The sequence below is a fragment of the Macaca fascicularis genome, chromosome 4 (genome assembly GCF_037993035.2).
Source record: "Macaca fascicularis isolate 582-1 chromosome 4, T2T-MFA8v1.1".
NCBI classification, from domain to species: Eukaryota; Metazoa; Chordata; class Mammalia; order Primates; family Cercopithecidae; genus Macaca; species Macaca fascicularis.
In genome coordinates, this window is record NC_088378.1 from 59,577,976 (window position 1) to 59,590,109 (window position 12,134).

Below are 12,134 nucleotides of genomic sequence, written 5' to 3' on the forward strand. Positions count from 1 at the left end.
CTTTGGGAGGCTGAGGTGGGCAGATCACCTGAGATCAGGAGTTTGAGACCAGCCTGGCCAACATGGTGAAACCCCGTCTCTACAAAAAATATAAAAATTAGCCTGGCATGGTGGCGAGTGCCTGTAATCCCAGCTACTCGAGAGGCTGAGGCAGGAGAATCGCTTAACCCTGGGAAGTGGAGGTTGCAGTGAGCTGAGATCATGCCACTGTACTCTAGCCTGGGTGACAGAGTGAGACTCCATCTTAAAAACAAATAAATAAATAAATAAATAAATAAATGAAATCCTCCTGTGGTTCCTTACTGCCATTAGGATAAAATCCCAGTGCCGCTGCACCTCTTCCAGAGTCCTGCACCATCTAACAGTTGCTTACTCTGTATCCCATACTCTGGTGCAAATCTAAACTAATGCTTTCCAGGCTTTCTGATTTCACAGACGTACTAAAAACAACAAACCTTCAGACTAAGGTCTAACATTGCTCCCCCTTTATTTTGCCAGCAAAGACATGAAACATTCACAAACCTGGTAGGCTTTTACACATAAATACATAGAAATGACACAATGTCAGTATCATCCTCCCAGAGGAAGGACAGGTGGCACTATATTCAATGCAGTCATACCTTGCTTAACAAGAGATACGTTCTGAGAAATGCATCGTCAGGCAATTTTGTCATTGTGTGAACATCATAAAGGTACTTCCACAAACCTAGTTGGTATAGCCTACTACACAGGCCTAGGCTATATGGCAATCTATCGCTCCTAGGTTACAAACCTGGACAGCATGTTACCGTACTGTAGGCAATTGTAACACAATGGTAAGTATTTGTGTATCGAAACAGTTAAACACAAAAAACTTACGTAAATATATGGTGTTATAGTCCTATGGGACCACTGTTGTATACGGGATCTTTCATTGAAATTTATTATAGGTACATGACTATGTATGAAAATATATTTTTCTTTTCTTTATCTTTTTTTGTGAGATGGAGTTTCGTTCTTGTTGCCCAGGCTGGTGTGCAATGGTGCAATCTTGGCTCACTACAACCTCCGCCTCCCGGGTTCAAGCAATTCTCCTGCCTCAGCCTCTAGAGTAGCTGGGATTACGGGCATGCGCCACCACACCCAGCTAATTTTGTATTTTTAGTAGAGATGGGGTTTCTCCATGTTGGTCAGGCTGGTCTCGAACTCCCAACCTCTGATGATCCACCTGCCTCGGCCTCTTTTTTTTTTTTTTGAGACTGAGTTTCGCTCTTGTTGCCCAGGCTAGAGTGAAATGGCGTGCATTCTCGGCTCACTGCAACCTCCACCTACCGGCTTAATATTTTTCTAATGCAAACAAATTACAACATAAAATGTTACTTTAATACATTAAATTGTATCTAATTTTTTTTTTTTTTTTTGAGACGGAGTCTCGTCGCCCGGGCTGGAGTGCAGTGGCCGGATCTCAGCTCACTGCAAGCTCCGCCTCCTGGGTTTACGCCATTCTCCTGCCTCAGCCTCCCGAATAGCTGGGACTACAGGCGCCCGACACCTCGCCCGGCTAGTTTTGTTTTTGTATTTTTTTAGTAGAGACGGGGTTTCACCGTGTTAGCCAGGATGGTCTCGATCTCCTGACCTCGTGATCCGCCCGCCTCGGCCTCCCAAAGTGCTGGGATTACAGGCTTGAGCCACCGCGCCCGGCCAATTTTTTTTTTTTAAGATGAAGTCTTGCTGTGTTGCCCAGGCTGGAGTGCAGTGGTGTGATATTGGCTCACTTCAACTTCCGCCTCCTGGGTTCAAGCAATTCTCTGCCTCAGTCTCTCGATTATAGGCGCCGACCACCACGCCTGGCTAATTTTTGTACTTTTGGTAGAGACGGGGTTTCATCATGTTGGCCAGGCTGGTCTTGAACTCCTGACTTCGTGATCCACCCGCCTCGGCCTCCCAAAGTGCTGGGATTACAGGCATAAGCCATCACACCAAGCCTGTATCTAATTTTTTATATGGGGTCTTGCTATGTCGCTCAGGCTGGTCTTGAACTCCTGGGTTCAAGTGATCCTCCTGCCTCAGCCTCCTGAGTAGCTGGGACTAGAAATGCATGTCACATTGCCCAGCTAATTATTTTCTTGATATGCGATTCTCAGTTTGGTGATCTCTACGAATGGATCATCAAGGGTCCAGCTTGTTTTGAAATACAAGCATTACTAAAAATTCAGTTTCATTTGAATATATTGATAATAGAGACAAAATGAGGTTATTTCACTTACTTTGGGACTTCTGGATAAGCTAAGCTAAGTTAAGGAATGGCAGTTTCGTCTCCCAGAAGGTCCTGAACACCCTGGTGATGACTTGGCTCCTGACAGCGTACAATACTTACTGCTCAAAGGCTTCACTCTCAAGGCTGGGCAGCTTGGCAGCCTGAGCTCTAAAGGGTTAGGGGAGAGGGGTCGCATCTGTACACAGGCTTCGAACCTCTGCTCTAGGATTTTGAATATGCTGCTTTCAGAAGAACATGAGACAGACAGACAGACACACTCACTCTCACACACACACACACACACACACACACCCCTGCCCCTCATGTTCTTGCCCTGGTGCATCTGTGAACAAGCCAGTTTATACACATTGCCTGATGCTTCTGGAAACTGGCAACAAATCTTCCTTATCATTTACTATTTTATCCCAGTGCCTTGCATATGGCCTAGGGTTTAGTATTTGTTAAGTAAATTAATAAGCAGATGCTCCAGGAGGAGAAGAGTGCTGAGTTCCAGTCAAGGCTCTGCCTCTCACCAGCTGGGTGACTAGGGGTAGAAGTTGAGTTTCTAGTTATCCTAGATTGACCTAAAAAATTCTCATCAATTTAACACCTGCTATGTTTTGGAATAATTTTTCAATTTAAAAATAGTATCTTGTGTTTCTTCATGCTAATAATTAGTTTCTGAATAGTGCTTTATAATTCACAATAACCCTGAAGGGTAAAGAGTTAGAGAATAAGGAGGATGGAGACAGACATCATGTTAATGATTTTGGTCCATATCTTAAAAGCAATGGAAAGCCACCCAAGGGGATTTTAAGCAGGATGACTTGATAAGATCTCTACAACATACAGACTGCAGAACTAATCAAACTGGGGAGGAGGGGATAACAAGCGGGCAAGTGAAGATCTGCTGGACAATGGTCTAGAGGGGACAACTGCCAGTGGTCTACAAAAAAGATAACGGACTCAGGTGGTACTGAGGAAGATGGAGGAAATTGGCAGGAGTTAAAAGATATTTAGAAGACAAAAAAAAAACAGACCTGGTTGATGAGTCAGATGAAGGAGAATGGAGCAGATCAAAGTGTCCAGGAAGACTTCCTAGACTTCTTATCTGTATAACTGGATAGATCTTGGTGCTTCCAACAGGAGGGAACACAGGGCAAATACCCAGTTTGGTGGGAAGGGCAAGAAGTTAGGTTCACACATGTTGGGTTTGAGATACTTTTGAGATAAGCAAGTGGAGATGCAGAGTATACGTTGGTTACACTGGTCTGGAGCTTGGAAGTCCTGACTGTGATTTGTCTGAGTCTTCAGAAAAGCCATGTCCTTCAATCACTACACTGTAGTTGAGAGAGGTTACAATTGTCAACAAATAGAGTCAGGATTGAACTCTGGTCTTCTGGGCATACAGTTCATGTTGTCTCCACTCTACTACCTTGCTCTACAGAGCATTCCTAAAAGTTCTTCCTGATCCCAGTCGCAAAGGCCCGAAAATCAAGACATGAAACTGAAGACCTATGTAAAATCCCCAACCATTTAACACTGTAAATGAACTTAAGACAAAACCCAACTAAATAAAAAACAAGTCATTTGTCTTTTCTAAATTAGAATAGTAAGCTGAAAGGAACTGAAGAAAAGTAGCACTGGAGAGAGGAGGCAGTGCCTATAAATGGGTTTTCATGGAATGCCTTCTTTCTGTATATGTATGTGTACAAAGTTTTTACTTTCCTTAACTAAATTCAGAGACTATAAGACATACTCATGTTGAAAAAATAAAAAACATTTCCTAAAGCCAAATACAAATGACCTTTTAGATTATTTAATGCTTTGGTTTTCATTGTCACCACTGTCTCCTACTTGATAATGGGACACTGACCACCTAGCTGTCACTTGCTTTCAGCTTCCATCACAGAGCCCATGTGGGCTGATCCGTAAGCAAGTCACTCATCCTTTTGGAGGTGCAGAAGAATGGGGCACGTACAATTACGTTATATTTTGACAACCTAAGTTCCTCCTTCATTTTCAGTATAAGAATAGGACACCAAAACAGCTTTCGGAAATTGTTGATTCCGTTTTTAAAGATAATAGCTGTTCTAAGACACTAAACACTACTTACACTACCCGTTTCAAGGGCACTAAAAGGGTCCTCTGAAGTCCTTGATTTTATTTAAGTGAAGCATAAATGAATATTGTAATGCAAAGGACAATCAGTAAGAGTAGAAGTATTACCCACAAGTAAGACTGATTCTTTCAAGTAGTTTAGACCATTTACCAGGATGAAAAGCTGCTTTTTCAATTACTATTATTAATAATTAATATTGGAGGGCCCATGAAGTAAACCTGAATGAGGCTGGTCATTCAAATTTTAATATATTTTAAAACTGTATTTTGAAGGTAGAAAATGCATCTTATTTAGTTGTGATAATGGATTGGCATTTTTTTCTTAACATTTCCTTAGTCAACCTTCTTCCACAGTAATTAGAAAAGAGAGGGGCATAAACTAACAGCATTTATTTTCATGTTAAAAAGCACTGGATTTGTAAAATACTACTGTTTTCAATTATATTTTCCCTATGTTTACACTTAGTTTTTAATTTCCAAATGTAAGTTGGGGTCATAAGGAGGCAATTCAGGGACATCTTAGGTGTCAAACAGAAGTAGATCAGAGATTTATGGCTAATAGAGAGTTCGTATTAAAGTAATAATTCTAAAGACATTATGCTACAACCAACCTGAAGGAAACTTACAAATGATTACACACAGCAAAATTAAAAAACTAATCTGGGCTGGGGACAGTGGCTCACCCCTGTAATCCCAGCACTTTGAAAGGCCAAGGTGGGCAGATCACTTGAGCCCCGGAGACCAGCCTGCACAACATGACAAGACCCTGTCTCTATAAAAAGAAAATTAGCTGAATGTGGTGGCATGTGCCCATGGTCCCAGCTACTAGGGGGCTGAGGTGGGAAGACTGCTTGAGCCAGGAAGGTTGAGGCTGCTGTGAGCCGTGGTCGTGCCACTGCACTCTAACCTGGATGAAGGAGTAAGACCCTGTCTCAAAACAACAACAACAAAAAACTAATCTGCTTCTAATAATCCACCAGAACAGAGATTGCCTTCATTTTTTATATAACATAAGATGATTTGTAAAATTAATCTGAAGAAAATATAATCACCTAATTGTGTAGTTCAGGGTATATAACACAGTTTCAAATGTGTTTAACTCAAAGTCTTAATAACATATTTCAATATTTTAGAGCAGGCTTCTCAAACTTTTTGGTGTTGGGATCCCTTAATGGTCTTAAAAATTATTAAGAAAATCAATTATATGTTTATATGGGTTTTAACTATTGACATTTACCATATTAGAAATTAAAATGGTGAAATTTTAGAAACATTTAATTCAATTAAAAACAACAATAAACCCATTACATGTTAAAGTACAGAACATTTCTATGAAAAAATAATTGTATTTTCTAAAACAACAAAGTGGTGTCTTTTTATATTTTTGCAATTCTCTTTAACAGAAGACAACCGGATTTTGCTTTTACTCCTCAATTAACTCTGTTTTGGTTAAGTAGTGAAGAAAATCCAGCCTCACCCACCTATGTAGTTGGAAAAAGGAGTATTTTAATAGCCTTTTCAGGTAATAGTCTTCTTTTATATTATACCAAAACTTGACAAGTGGTACTTTCTTAAAAGTTGGTTGTGTAATATGAAACTACATAACTGAATTAACTTTTCCTACTCTATTATAGTAACATTCATTGGTCTATCCACTTTCAATGGATCATTTACCCATTCATGATTTTTAACATCATCCGTTGATCATTTGGAAAACATTGGCTCACTGAATTAAGCAGATCTTCTCAGTGTCAACACTGAGAAGACATTTTGTCAACACGGTGGAAAACGCCGTAACAACTTAGTATTACTATGACAATAGTTTTGACTTCATTGAACCCTGAAAGGATCCTGGGGCTTCAAAAGGATCTTCAGATCACACTTAGACAAGTGCCCTTCAGAATCACTTTGGGACCCAGAGAACCTAAATGACTCTCCCGGGGCAGGAGAACATGCACACTTTGAAATCATTCCAGATTAGAGGATTCTGACGCTTACCCTGCTTGGTGCAGAACTTAGCGAGTGCGCCCTATTTAAGAGAATAGTGCAGCCGGGAACGGTGGCTCACGCCTGTAATCCCAGCGCTTTGGGAGGCTGAGGCGGGTGGATCACGAGGTCAGAAGATCGAGACCATCCTGGCTAACACAGTGAAACCCTGGCTAACACAGTGAAACTCGTCTCTACTAAAAATACTAAACAATTAGCCAGGCATGGTGGCAGGCACCTGTAGTCCCAGCTACTTGGGAGGCTGAGGCTGGAGAATGGCGTGAATCCGGAAGGCGGAGCTTGCAGTGAGCCAGTGAGCCGAGATCGCGCCACTGCACTCCCGCCTGGGGACAGAGTGAGACTCCGTCTCAAAAAAAAAAAAAAAAAAAAAAAAAAAAACTTACAAAAGTAAAATATCTTACACTAAAATATCTTACAAAAGTAAAAATGTAGTTTCCCTTAGTACTTAGCCAGATACATAAAAGTGTTTTTCAAATTCCTATCTTTGAACACTGAACTTTCTTAAAGTGACACTCAAAGGCATGTGATGCATACCTCAAGCATGTGAACTGGGGGTTATGAGTTTGAGCATAAATACGAGCCACCAAGTTGGCTTCTAAAATGGATCTATATGTCTTGTGCTGCCAACTCCTTGTAAGGTTCTGTGACTACTGATTTCATATCTTAATGGCTCTATCAGCATTGTAAAAATACTGAATCTTATTTACTATCAATTCAAAGTAATATTTTAATTGTTTAACAGTTTAATTTGCTAGTTCAAATTATAACCTACTTGAGCATAAAGAAGATTTTAGAAATACTCTTGGTCTAATGCTTAGAACGCTTACATTTTTTTTTTCTTCAGGAAAATAAAAACGTTCAATTCCCTTTTAGGTTTTCAGGGTCATGTTCAGAGAGCCAAAGAGCATACGAAAATAGAAAAAGTGATGATAAATGACCTTTGTCAGGTGCATTTGGCATTTTATGGTAAAAAAAATTACTAGTAAACCAGTTGTTTCAATCTTCCTTTCCTGTGCAGGCTGGTGCCACGGGGCTTGCCCAGCTTTTCCAAGTTCCTACAGGGAAAGGTGAGTGGGGCTACAGATGAAGCACCAAGAAACAGTAACAGCTGGCAGGACAGTCCCCATCTCTAAAGCTGCTGATCCCAGGCCGATGCTACAGATGAGCTTTAGGTATTTCCTTCTCTATTTTGGTAAGTCTCAAATTGAGGAAAGCACATCCACTTACTCAGGGGCATGCTGTGGGTACTTGATATCACAAGATTATAAGGTACATCTCTTTATGGGGTTGGGGTGAATACATTTTCTTTTCTAATAGAGATGGGGGGTCTATGTTACCCAGGTTGGTCTTGAACTCTTGGCTTCAAGCAATCCTCCAGCCTTGGCCTCCCAAAGTGCTGGGATTATAGGAATGAGCCACTTTGCTTGGCCATGAACACATTTTTCTATTATTTTATATTGTCTTACAAAAGTGCAGAGTTTGGAGGTTACTATAAAGTTCATACTAAAGTTTAAGAAAAAAAGCAGGTGTCACCGTGGCAGCTTTTATTTTATAACTTAAAACATGATTATGTTTATTCTCTGCTGCTAGGTCGCTGAGCATCAACGTATTTACATCCCCTTTGAAGAGAAGCTTTAAAACTGGCAAGTATGCAGGTGGACTGTATGACACAGTTTTAGGGGTGTAGACTACACTCCACTGTAGACTACTCGACTGTTGACTCTCAGTGGCACTGGCGTATCACTTCTTGCACTTATGATGGCTTCAATTACTGGCCAATTCTTTGTTTAGCAAATAAACTACAAGTTTATTAAATGAGAAATGCCCAGTTTAAAAGGACGTCCTATTATTGGTAAATTACTATGCTCTTAAAAATTGCCTTCTTGTCCAGGAGCGGTGGTTCACCCCTGTAATCCCAGCACTTTGGGAGGCCGAGGCGGGAGGATTGCTTGAGCCCAGGAGTTCAAGACCGCCTTGGGCAACATGGCAAGACCCCTGTCTCTTATTAAAAAGAAGAAAGAAATAAAGAAAAAAATGACCTTTTAACAGTTTGAAAACATCCTGGATGCACACCAAGATCATTCAGAATGCAGTGGAATTTACCTTACCAATTTATAATTTTGGTTTGTGATAAATTAGACAAATGAGAATTAAAATGGCATAATCCCAATTCCGTATTAAACTTTCAGGGTACTCCCACACTAAAACGCTAGTGGTGTGTACAACTAGCCCTGGCGCTCCAGCGGGGGTCGGCATAGATTTACATTAGCAAGGACACGGCAGCACGTTTAAGTAATCCCAGAGCCTCCCCCCTCCCCGGAGTTCTGATAATTCTGACCTTCTTTATGCTTTTACGCTTTATTTTACTAAAATAATACCGTGAGAAAATGAATAGAATCGATGCTCACAAACTCAGTGGGCCCATTGTATGATGAAAGAGCTAATGAACAATGCAGCTGGGGGAGGCGGGGAGCGAGAGCCGGGTTATATCCCCAAGGCATAATTAGGAGTTCACGTATTCGGGTGGAAGTTCCTGCAGTAAAAGGCGTAGCTGCAGCTTCTCCTGGCCCAGGCACTCGCCTACTCTGCTACCCTCGCTTCTTTATTGCCTCTTTTACTACCAGCTAAAAGCGGCAAAACCTAGCTTCCTTTGCAGCTTCTGGCTAAACACTTCTTTCTTGCGGCTTTGTTTAAACAAGAACGATTTAGGGGTTTCGCTACAACGAGAAAACGACGCCGGCCACGGGAAGCAGCCTCCTCGCCTCGGAGTCCGGTCGGGGGGTGCGGGCCGCGCGGGTCCCACGCCCCGAGGCTAAGCAGCCGAAACCACAGCGCGCTCGGGGCCAACTCGGGTTGTATCGCTGGCGCAGATCGCACGTCGGGCGGAAGCTCGAAGCCGCCGGCTCAACGCGCTCAGCACCTGGGACTGGGCCCGGCCTGCAGCCGCAGGGAGCGGGCGACAGGGGCGGCGCCACAAAAGCCGACGCGTCCCCAGCCCGCCTGAGCGCGCCGCAACAGCCACCTCGCCCCACCCGCCCCGCGGGGCGGGGGCCTGGCCAGGGGCGGGGCCGGGGGCGCGGCGCCGGGGCCCTCTGGCCCCCTCCGGTCTCGCCGGCCCCGCCCCCGGCCCCGTCCCTGTCCCCGTCCCCGAGGGGCTGAGGGGGAGGGAGGGGCGACGCACTCCGGCCGCGTTGCACGCTCGCCGCTTCTCTCAGTCCCGCGTGCGCGCGCGCGCTCGCCGCAAGTCCCGCGGAGTTTAACACAATGCCGACGCCTACGCCGTGCGCAACGCCCCGGCCGGCGCAACAGCCCCGGCGCCGGGGGCGGGGGTGGCCCAGACAGGGAGAGGGGATGAGCGCGCGCGAGAGCCGGAGACAGCGCGAGACCCGAGGAGGCCGGAAGCGCGCGTGCGCGCCCCCGCCCGCGAGCGGGAGGCGGAGCCGCAGCAGTAGCGGCAGCAGCTGTAGGAGCCGCTGCAGCTGGGAGAAGCGCCAGAGAGGCCGGGCCTGCTCCGGTCGGACCGGATCCCTCCCTTCCCCCTCCCTCCTCCCTCCCCTCCCCCAAACCCACTTCCGCAGCTCGCGGCCTTGCCGCCGAAGCAGCAGCGGCGGCAGCAGCAGGAGGCGGCGGCGAGGCGTCGGAAGGATTACACACCTGACGGGCCCGCCTCCGAGGGCTCCAGCGCGGGACGCTCACCGGTCGCCGCCGCCCAGGGCGCACTTCGCGGTGGCGGTGGGAAGGGAGGGACCGGCCACGGGGAACGGAACGCGAATCGCCCCCCTCCCCTTCCTCCCTCCCTCCCTCCGATCCGCCGCCCGCCCTCTCGGCTTCCGTCCCCTCCCCCTCCCTCAAAACCCCGGATGGAGCCGCTGCCGACTCGCCGCCGCCTGGCTCCGGGGGATGGTTTTGTCAAGCGGCCAGAGCCCCGGCGCCAGGCGCAGCCGCCGCCGCCCCCGCGAGGCGCCCCTGCCCTCGCTTCCCAGAACCGGGTCCCCGAGTGGCCCGGGCCCTCCGCCTGCCTGCACCCGGAGCCCTGGGACGAGGGTCATTCGGCGTCTTTGTTGCCACTGCCGCTGCCGGAACCGTTTGCGAGCTCCGGTGGCCCCCGCCCCCCCCTCCGCCTTCCCGGACCCTGGGCTGGGGGTGGCACGTGGGCACCGGCCCCGGGAGGCGGAGGCGGTGCGCGCTTACCTGTCGCCGGTGCTGCTGCGGCGGGGGGTGTGGAGGAGGCGCCGCTGGGCAGCCTCGGCCGTGCTGTCCTCCCCGCCGCCGCCGCCGCCTCTGCCTCTCGCTGCTGCTGCTGCTGCTGCTGCTGCCGCCGCGGTCGGTGTCTCCGGCGCGGCGGCGGCGGCGGCGGCGGGGCTTTTCCTGTCCGGTTACGTTAAGGTCACATGACCGAGAGAGCGGAGAGACTTGTGCAAAGAGGCTGCGAGCGGCTCCCGCCGGGGGGGAGAGGCGGCGAGAGAGCAGTGGCGGCAAGAGCCCCCTCCGCCCCCCCCCAGCCGCTCCCCTCCCCCCGCCCGCCTCCGCCTCCTGCTGCTCTGCCGCCGCCGCCGCCGCCTGCAGCACTCCACTGCCGCTCCCACCCAGGCTCCGCGCTCTGCTCCAGCCAAACTTCTGCAGACCATGTGCAGCCGAGGCGAGGAAACTTCTCTCCACCTATTGGGGCTGGAGGCCTGAGTCACAAGCCCCCTTGTTTACATAAAGTGTTTAGGTAGGACAAGTCCTTGAGATGCTCGGGGTAGAGATGGAGAGCCGCTGCTCGTATACTTCTGCCGGCTTCTGCTTGAGATCTTTTGGCCGTTACCCTTGTCCCTTGACTTTCCGTGTTTGTTTTAAATCGGGGAGATACTGTAAACCAGTATCTTCCTGTCACCAATGGTAACTGAAAGTCATGCCGAAGTACAGATGCCTGTACTGTGCACAGAGGTAGAGTTGCTTCCTTTTCCTTGCAGATTAGTTGAGCGACGTAAGATGTTTCTGTTAGGGTTGAATTTGATAGTTATTTCAGCAACTGGATTTTCGTTTTTGAAGTTTTGGCCTCCCAAAAATGAAAGTCTGCAACGCATGTTTGTTAACAATTTATTCTCCTGTTAGGTTTTGGTCTTTGAGGTATGGATTCCAGTGTTGGCTATTCTGTTAGATTTAGAGGTTTGGAAAATCTTTCAACGGGGAGATCCTGAAACATGGCAGATAAGTTAGAATTTCCTGGTCATTTTTAATTTTTTAAAGTTTTGGTTGCCATTTTTCTAGAATTCGTGTGTTTTTTGGGGGAAATGCAGTTTAGTTCTTTGAGGATTGGAATTTAATGATATCTTTACACATCTAGGATTTTTTGAGATTTAGAAAGGATATGGCTGCATTCTTAAGGAAGTGGAGGCAGCAGTTTCTGGGATACTCTGGTTTCAAGTCATGCTAACCTGGTTATGATGTCTAACCCATGTTGGTTTACACAGTCTGACCACCAGCCAATGCCTGGCACATAGTTTAAATCATTTAAGGCAAGCTTACCATCTTAAGACAATTTAATACATAGAAGTGTTCCTCCTAAAAATCTTTTATTTAGCAATGTTGTTATACCTGCAGGTACTGATGACTAATTCCTTCTTTGAAGACAAAATAAGCAGCTGTGTAGCTTCAGTGGCTCTCAGATGGATAATAGATTCAGTGTACACTTGCCTTGAACTTTACTGTTTTTTGATCAACTAGATAAGTGACTTTAGTGAGTAAATGTCTGCCTCCAAAACCAAATTCTGATCTTAGTATTCTA

The 12,134-nt window shown here is 46.5% G+C and overlaps 1 protein-coding gene across 4 annotated transcripts in view; it reads right to left on the minus strand.

Annotated features, from left to right (window-relative positions):
• ZBTB2 (zinc finger and BTB domain containing 2) overlaps positions 1–10,733 on the minus strand; it is a 28,281-nt gene extending 17,548 nt beyond the window's left edge. For 2 of the 4 annotated variants that reach the window (XM_045391360.3, XM_045391357.3), the window contains exon 1: positions 10,556–10,733. The gene's annotated coding sequence lies outside the window, so the exon portion shown is untranslated. Of the gene's footprint in view, positions 1–3,276; positions 3,577–10,018; positions 10,190–10,555 lie in introns of those variants that run through there. The other 2 variants (XM_045391359.3, XM_045391358.3) reach the window with 2 other exon arrangements.
• Between the last annotated feature and the right edge of the window lie 1,401 nt (positions 10,734–12,134).